Source organism: Myxocyprinus asiaticus, chromosome 36 (genome assembly GCF_019703515.2).
Source record: "Myxocyprinus asiaticus isolate MX2 ecotype Aquarium Trade chromosome 36, UBuf_Myxa_2, whole genome shotgun sequence".
NCBI classification, from domain to species: Eukaryota; Metazoa; Chordata; class Actinopteri; order Cypriniformes; family Catostomidae; genus Myxocyprinus; species Myxocyprinus asiaticus.
The window spans coordinates 2,891,359-2,900,868 of record NC_059379.1 but is presented as its reverse complement, the minus strand read 5'-3'; the positions used below and the strand labels follow the sequence as shown (position 1 = coordinate 2,900,868).

The 9,510-nt window shown below is 41.0% G+C and overlaps 1 pseudogene; it reads left to right on the top strand.

Moving 5' to 3' along the window:
• Positions 1-331: 331 nt before the first annotated feature.
• LOC127426792 (uncharacterized) lies at positions 332-3,090 on the top strand (annotated as a pseudogene).
• Positions 3,091-9,510: the final 6,420 nt, after the last annotated feature.

Here is a 9,510-nt window from a genome sequence, read left to right as displayed (position 1 = left end):
TAATGGCTCAATGACCATGATTACATGATGCATCTGCAGGAAGGTTTTACAAGAACCAATGCAGCTTTAAGATCCATCAGGCCAGAATGAAGTGCTCGGAGAAGGAGAACGAGATGCAGTGCACAGGCCTTGAACCTGGTAAGACGCAGGAGGAGCCTGGCCAGGAGTCACCCCACAGAGCCCAGTCTCTCCATGCAGAGTAGTTCAATAACAACAATGGATCAAGTGGACCCCAGCTAGCAATCGTAGTGAATGGCTGCACTTTGATAGAGATGTGAGCAGCATTATTCAAGCCACTGCCAAAGGAGATGTAGACAGTCGACTCCAGACAATGGCTGCCATCATTGTCAGCTATGCCTCCAAAAGATTTGGCCATGTCAAGAAGAGTGACCCCAAGTCCACCACCTACATCATGAATCGAATGGCCAATAAAATACATCAATTGCGGAATGAGCTTTGGACCCTTAGAATGCGATATAAAGTGTCCTCTGAAGAAGAGAAGGAATCATTAGCTGATCTATGTGACATCTTAAGGAAAAAGCTCATCACCCTCCGCAGGTAAGAGTGGCACAGGAAAAGGTGAAGAGAGAGAACCAGGAAGTGAGCTGCATTCATTGCCAGTCCCTTTGGTTTCACCAAACAGCTGCTTGGGGAAAAGTGCAGCGGTCGGCTGACTTGCTCAGTAGAATTCAAACTCCTTCTGCATGACACCCTGACCAATTCAGCGAAAGAACAGGAGCTTGAACCCAATAAAGCTCTCATCAGTCCAGCCTTCCCAACAACATAATTTAACCTGAGAGAGCAAAGCCTGAAGGAGGTCGAGGAAGTCATCAAGGCAGCACATTCAGCTTCTGCTCCAGGCCACAGTGGTGTACACTACATTGTGTACAAGCAGTGCCCAGAACTTCTTCGACACCTGTAGAAGATCTGTAAAGTGACATGGTGTAGAGGGAGAGAAGCTGACCAGTGGAGGTATGTGGAGGGAGTCTGAATCCCCAAAGAGGAGAACACCAAGAACATTAACCAGTTTCGTTCAATCTCACTGCTGAGTGTAAACTGAAGGAATTTTTCAGCATGATGTCCCGAAGACTAACAGAGTTTCTCCTCAAGAACAACTACATTGACCTCCCAGTACAGAATGGTGGGCTTCCTGGAGTGCCGGGTTGCTTGGAGCACAGCTCATCAGAGAAGCTCATGAAAACAAAGGAGATCTTGTTGTTCTGTGATTGGACATGGCTAACACCTACGGGTATATACCACACAGGCTGGTTGAGCTTTCATTAAACTGCCGCCATGTTCCCAGTAAAATCAAGGACCTTATCCTGGACTATTATAATAACTTCAGGCTGAGGGTCACTTCTAGGTCAGAAACATCGGACTGGCATCGGCTTGAGAAAGATATAATTACAGGCTGTACCATCTCTGTCATCCTGTTAGCCCTTGCCATGAATATGGTGGCCAAGTCAGCTGAGGTAGAGTGCAGAGGTCCCCTATCCAAGTCTGGTGTGCGACAACCCCCAGTAAGAGCTTTTATGGATGATATTACCATCATGACCACATCCATTCCAGGAAGTAGATGGATACTTCAAGGACTCAAGAAACTTATCACTTGGGCAAGGATGAGTTTCAAACCAACCAAGTCAAGATCTATGGTGCTGAAAAAGGGGAAGGTGGTTTACCAATTTCACTTTTCACTGTCCGGGACTGCCATTCCGACCATCACAGAGCAACCTGTCAAGAGCCTGGGGAAGCTCTTTGACTCCACTCTGAAAGACTTTGCTGCCATTCAGAAGACCAACAAAGAACTCAAAGCCTGGCTCAGCAAGGTTGACATGTCAGGCCTGCCGGGTAGATTCAAAGCCTGGATCTATCAACATTCCATCCTTCCCCAACTCCTGTGGCCTTTGCTTATTTATGCGGTGCCACTGACAACAGTTGAGTCCCTTGAGAGGAAAATCAGTGGCTATCTCCGCAAGTGGCTGGGACTTCCCCGCAGCCTCAGCAGCACGGCACTATATGGGCACAGTAACATTGTGCAGCTCCCATTCAGTGGTCTCACTGAAGAGTTTATGATGTCACGAACAAGAGAAGCAAAGTGTCATCAGCTGGTATTGAGGTAAGAACTGGCAGGAAATGGAGAGTGGAGGAAGCAGTGGAGATGGCAGTGTCACATCTTAGGCAAAGGGCTCTGGTGGGGACAGTGGCAACAGGCAGAGTGGGTTTGGGATACTTTCCAAAGAGGCAGGTCGGAAAGGTCAAAGGCAGAGAGTGACACCATTTAATCCAGGAAGAAGTCAGAGCAGGTGTGGAGGAAGATCGAGCAAGCAGGATGGTTGGGCTACGGCAGCAGGATCATGGACAAGGTGGGAAAGCATTCTGCAATGCAGGATTTCCTGGGCTAACATCATCCAGGCAGACTTCCATTGTGTCCGGTTCCTTGTCCAGATGGTTTATGACACCCTACCTGCCCTCGTTTTCCTGGAAAGGATTCTCTGGAGCATCTTATCAGTAGCTTCTCAAAAGCCCATGGGGAAGGTCGCTATCATTGGCGCCATGTCCAGGTGTTCAAGGCAGTTGCAGAGGGCATAGCCGCTGCCAGTGGCACCAGCAAACACAATCATGACACAAAGAAGTCCATCACCTTCATCAAAAGTCAGAAACCCCATCTACAACCAAAATCAAGGTCAGGTCTCCTCCACACAGCCTCTGACTGGCAGTTCAAAGTCGATCTGGGTAAGCAGCTAAATTTCACTGAGCGCATCATGTCAACATCATTCCGGCCAGACAAGTCCACCAAGCAAATGGTCATATTGGAACTCACAGTGCCCTGGGAAGCGTGCATTGAAGAGCCCTACGAGAGGAAGCGAACAAAATACAAGGAACTGGTGGAGACATGCCGGGCCGGAGGCTGGAGGACACACTGTGAGCCAATTGAAGTAGGCTGTAGGGGCTTTTCAGGACGCTCACTCTGCAGAGCCCTTAACCTCTTCTTTAGCAAAGAAGAGGGCCATCCAATCTGTGACCAAAGCCGCAGAGAAAGCCACAAGGTGGCTTTGGATTAAGAGGGCTGATCCGTGGGCAGTTGCCTGAAACACCTGAAGACCCCAGGTAACATCACTGATAATATTCCCCAGCACATCTGCAAGATGTATCTAGCACACTGTAGTCTGGCCAAGCCAGTGACACCTAGGAAAAGACTGTGTCTTTCGTGAGAAATAAACCAAAAAAGCTACGGAAAAGCCTTCTGAGACATAACCCAGAAGATCTCTAGAGGGGGGAGAATGATATTTCCAATAGGACAGACCAAAGGTTATCAACCCAAGCTAATGGTTCAATGACCATGATTAAATGATGCATCTACAGGAAGGTTTTACAAGAACCAATGCAGCTTTAAGATCCATCAGGCCAGAATGAAGTGCTCAGAGAAGGAGAACGAGATGCAGCACACAGGTCTTGAACCTGGTGAGACGCAGGAGGAGCCCGGCCAGGAGTCACCCCACAGAGCCCAGTCTCTCCATGCACCAGAGCCCTCCAACCCCAGCAGAGTAGTTCAATAACAACAACGGATCAAGTGGACCCCAGCTAGCAATCGTAGTGAATGGCTGCACTTTGATAGAGATGTGAGCAGCATTATTCAAGCCACTGCCAAAGGAGATGTAGACAGTCGACTCCAGACAATGGCTGCCATCATTGTCAGCTATGCCTCCAAAAGATTTGGCCATGTCAAGAAGAGTGACCCCAAGTTCACCACCTACATCATGAATCATATGGCCAATAAAATACATCAATTATGGAATGAGCTTCGGACCCTTAGAAGGCGGTATAAAGTGTCCTCTGAAGAAGAGAAGGAATCATTAGCCGATCTACGTGATATCTTAAGGAAAAAGCTCATGACCCTCCACAGGGCAGAGTGGCACAGGAAAAGGTGAAGAGAGAGAACCAGGAAGTGAGTTCGGGGCCTGATCAACCCTGACTGGGTCGCCTGGGCGATGGTGTCTGATGTTGAAAGAACCAAAACACCTGAAGACCCCAGGTAACATCACTGATGATGCATCCCAGCACATCCACAAGATGTATCTAGCACACTGTTATTAAATATTATTAATATTTCAAAAAACATTTGTCCACCAAATCAATGTCAGGTGGTGTAACCATCTTTCAGGTAGCAATTATGTTGTCATGTGACCAAAAAAATAAAAATGTCATGACTGTGTGTAAAAAACAAACAAACAAACAAACAAACAAACAAACAAAAACAGATGTTTTTAAATTTTTTATAAAAAGGCACATTTTGTTTAGGTCAAATTGAATAACCCTAAGAAATAAATAAACCTTGAAAAATATTTGCTTAATGTAGTGGTTAAGTTGTGTACACTTATTTTCAAGGAGCAAGGACAATATTTTAATATCTTTTAGCTTTTAGACCACCTGACATTTTTAAAGTTATTATTTATAATTTTCTATTTATTTATTTATTTATTTATTTATTATTATTATTATTATTATTATTTGTAGAAAATGCTATGAATTGTTGGTAACACATTACAATATGGTTCCATTTGTTACATTAGTTAACATGAACTAACAATGAACAACTCTTTTACAGCATTGGTTTGTGTCAACATATTTGATATGTTTTTCAAATCAAAAGTTGTATTAGTTAACATTGGAAAATTCACTACGAACTAACATGAACTGTTAGTATTTTTATTAACTAACATTAACAAAGATTAAAAAAATACTGTACAAAATATATTTTTCATTGCTTGTTCATGATACCTAATGCATTAACTAATGTTAACAAATGGAACCTTATTGTAAAGTGTAATCAAATTGTTTTTCAAAAACGTATGAAAGTAACATAGACTCAAAAATGTACATTTCTATGAACTTGCCTTTTTTTTTTATAGATTTTTGAAAAATTTCTTATTAATATCACCTCGGACACCCTTATTTGACGTTCATTGCTTTTGAGAGTTTGGTGCATTTCTTCATCAAATGTAAACATTTTGATGACACTGATACATGCTTATAAGTTGAAATCAAAGATGCATACACTTGAGAGTACAATTAGACCACTAGATCATAATTCCTTTTAATTTCCTCTTGACATGGAGAGGTTACTTGTTAGTTAATTAAAATCATGGCAGTGTAAATGATTTGTTTAGGAGGGTTTTTGACAGTGATATATAATACACCCTTCATCCTCAGTTAGTATTACTGGCTAATTAATCAGTATTATTTATGCAAGAACATTACGTGTAATAAATTGATTTATCACATCAGTATGCCACAGGAATCATTAAAGGCATTTAAGGAAAAAAAAACATGATGATTTCAAATGCATCTGCTTCAGATATATCCTAGTGTCTGTGTATTTCTAAACCTTTTTATTAAATTAGGCATATGATTTAAACAGAATCATCAAATATCAGTTCCACAAATGAGAATAAATAGTAAAATTATGTTGAATACAGTGGAAAAAGTGTCATTTTTATTTATGTGTGCACAGAAGCAAGCTGTTTCCTTTCTTTAAATCTTTCTGCAATTATAAAGTGAACACTACCGAGTCGGCCAAAAATTACAAATAAAGCGAATCTCATGCAGGGTGGTTATACCTTATGAGAACAAGGCAAAGAGTTTTAGGTTAGTCCTAATGTGAACTGAAATCAGTTCACTTTATTGAACATAGACCTCATTAAAAGGAAGTCCAGAAATGTCTCAGGTCAAGGTCTTAAAGATCCGATCGTTAGATCTCAGACTGCTCAGCTGACCGTGTCTCTGAACAATGAGTCACTTCTGCTCTGATACCAGTGAACTTATCAAAAACAAGTGATACAATGCAATCTGTCTTCATGATCCGTTTCCCTAAGCATTGTTGATGTGTCATAATCAATATCAGAGCTGTGTGTGTGTGGTGACCTTGCGTTTAGAACTGTACTGTTCTCTAGTGTATGGCCTCAGGCACATGAACAAGTTCTCAATCACCTTGGCAACCTTTTGAGTCACCTGACAATGCTGTGGCACCTTTTCTTTGGTCTCTTTTTGAGGCTCACTCAGAGAGAGAGAGAGAGAGAGAGAGAGAGAGAGAGATGGCTTGACAGGGAAATTGAAGAATTTATCTTTCTTTGTTAGTTTTCCTTCAGGGGTTCTAGGTCTTGCAGGAAGAACTTGATAAAACCAAACTGATTTAACCAAAGACAGATGAAAGAACAGACATGGTCTTATAATAAGAAATATTATAAATGTTGTGGATGACAGATTTAGACGGTCAATTCAGAGTAAATAAATGGGAAGGTTTGATGCATTTTAAAAGTCTGGTTTTATTTTATAGAAGTGTACAGCTGGCATTTAAAGCTGATAAAGTACGTTTTGCACTATTAAAATTTCTCCAACCCTAGTTTAATGTGCAGAGACAACTATAAGTAAGCTATTTGTGTGCTGATTTCTTCTGCAAAGTGTTAACATCGTGGCTCTGTGCTGCTCAATTAACATGTTTGTTTGAGCGGGCCAAAAATTACAACATTGTCTCAACCAATGGTGTGAGTTTGGGGCGGGTTTGTTTGTCTGACTAATGGTAAAACCTGTTCAAAAACAGTAATTGTTTTTAGAGTTCTCTTTGGTGCCACTGGTGGCATAGAAATGAAGTGTGTTAGCTTTAAATAGTGGTTAAAACTACATTGCACGCATTTGACATTAATCTTGGGACCAAAGTAAATAATGCTGGACCAAATTGTATTTGGGTCAAATACACTATATTGACAAAAGTATTCGCTCATCTGCCTTTAGACGCATATGAACTTAAGTGACATCCCATTCTTAACCCATAGGGTTTAATATGACGTCGGCCCACCCTTTGCAGCTATAACAGCTTCAACCCTTCTGGGAAGGCTTTCCACAAGGTTTAGGAGTGTGTTTATGGGAATTTTTGACCATTCTTCCAGAAGCGCATTTGTGAGGTCAGACACTGATGTTGGACGAGAAGGCCTGGCTCGCAGTCTTCGCTCTAATTCATCCCAAAGGTGCTCTATCGGGTTGAGGTCAGGAATCTGTGCAGGCCAGTCAAGTTCTTCCACACCAAACTCGCTCATCCATGTCTTTATGGACCTTGCTTTGTGCACTGGTGCGCAGTCATGTTGGAACGGGAAGGGGCCATCCCCAAACTGTTCCCACAAAGTTGGGAGCATGGAATTGTCCAAAATCTCTTGGTATGCTGAAGCATTCAGAGTTCCTTTCACTGGAACTAAGGGGCCAAGCCCAGCTCCTGAAAAACAACCCCACACCATAATCCCCCTCCACCAAACTTCACAGTTAGCACAATGCAGTCAGACAAGTACCGTTCTCCTGGCAACCGCCAAACCCGGACTCGTCCATCAGATTGCCAGATGGAGAAGCGTGATTCGTCACTCCAGAGAACGCGTCTCCACTGCTCTAGAGTCCAGTGGCGGCGTGCTTTACACCACTGCATCCGACGCTTTGCATTGCACTTGGTGATGTATGGCTTGGATGCAGCTGCTCGGCCATGGAAACCCATTCCATGAAGCTCTCTACGCACTGTTCTTGAGCTAATCTGAAGGCCACATGAACTTTGGAGGTCTGGAGCGATTGACTCTGCAGAAAGTTGGCGACCTCTGCGCACTATGCACCTCAGCATCCGCTGACCCCGCTCTGTCATTTTACGTGGCCTACCACTTCGTGGCTGAGTTGCTGTCATTCCCAATCGCTTCCACTTTGTTATAATACCACTGACAGTTGACTGTGGAATATTTAGTAGTGAGGAAATTTCATGACTGGACTTGTTGCACAGGTGGCATCCTATCACAGTACCACGATGGAATTCACTGAGCTCCTGAGAGCGGCCCATTCTTTCACAAATGTTTGTAGAAGCAGTCTGCATGCCTAGGTGCTTCATTTTATACACCTGTGGCCATGGAAGTGATTGGAACACCTGAATTCAATTATTTGGATGGGTGAGCGAATACTTTTGGCAATATAGTGTATGTGACACTACTTTTCTTTCCCCTTCTGGATCTATGAAGTTATTGAAAAATATATAACTGCTATGGTGTTTTTGATGTTGTTTTTTTTATTTTTATTTGTTATTTTTTATAAAGTAAAAAAATATGAAAAAGTAAATAAATAAATAAATAAAGTGGTGTAAAATAATTTAAACTAAATTAAATGTCTCATTAAAAGCGAAAATTATTTAAAGCTTTTTTTTCTTTTTCTTATTTCTTAAAGAAATAAGCAGTGAAACAATTTTGCTTTAAAATATTATTAATGTTTGAAAAAAAAAAAAAAACTACTTTAAAACATAAAACAGTGAGGACACCTTTAGACACATGATTGTGTGTGAAAAAAAAAATATACCACATATTTCTATGAAATGGTCAAATGGTGTAACCCTAAGAAAACTTGATATTCGTGACTCAAAAAATCATGATAATTATATATATATATATATATATATATATATATATATATATATATATATATATATATATATAAAGTGCAAGGAAAGTATTTTAATACTTGATGGTCACACAACTTGACTTAAAAAAAATAATAATTAAATACATTTTTTGTGTAGAAAATATTAAGTGTTTTCTCAATTTATAAAAACCAAAATGGACACAAAGATTGCAGATTCTGCTAACTCGATACATCGGTTTTAAAAAAGATTCTTAAAGGAATTCTCATTTTTATAACCTCTGTGAACCTTAATGACCCATGATCCATTAGTAGCAAACAAATCTAATATGAATTTCTATAGGCTACTATAGTATCGGAAGAGCTCAAAAGTCAACAGCCCTGATCATTATAAGATTCATCCAGTAGAGGAACAGATTCTAGGTAGCATGATGGCACTTCAGATCATATAGAATCAGATCATATAGACTTAATTAATGCTCCTTCTTGGCTTCTATGGGCTTCGTATGGGGACTGAAGGGAAATGTACAGCCAATCAGATGCCTCTAAATCATTTCGTAATCATCCTCTCTGTCCTGGATCACCCATGCATGCCCAACACCCCATTCCAGACAGGCCTGTAGGTGACCCCACCCTCCGGCTGACCCCATCTGTACTGCACCTCCTTCTGTCTCACTCCTCTCCCCATGTTATTCAACCTCTACTGGTCAAATACTTTATGATTGTCTTTATATTTATAGAAAAGCAGATGTAAACAATTGATCCTTCAATACGTATAATTTTCAGACGTTAGATGCTTTAATACAAACTTTTAAAGACTCTATGAAATCAAAATTGCACTTGTGTGGCTTTTAGTCCATGTATTTTAGATTTGAGGTAATATATATCAGGGTCAGTTCTAGAGTCAGTGGATATTCAGGGCTTTACCCAGACCACTGTGAATACGTAGTATAAAAGTTTAGATAATACATCTGTGAGGTGTCATTTATATACAGTAAAGCAAGTCTTTATCTATTACTGGAATTAAGACTAAAAGGCCCCACTTACCTTTGTTTCAGCCTCAGATATGCTCAAACATCA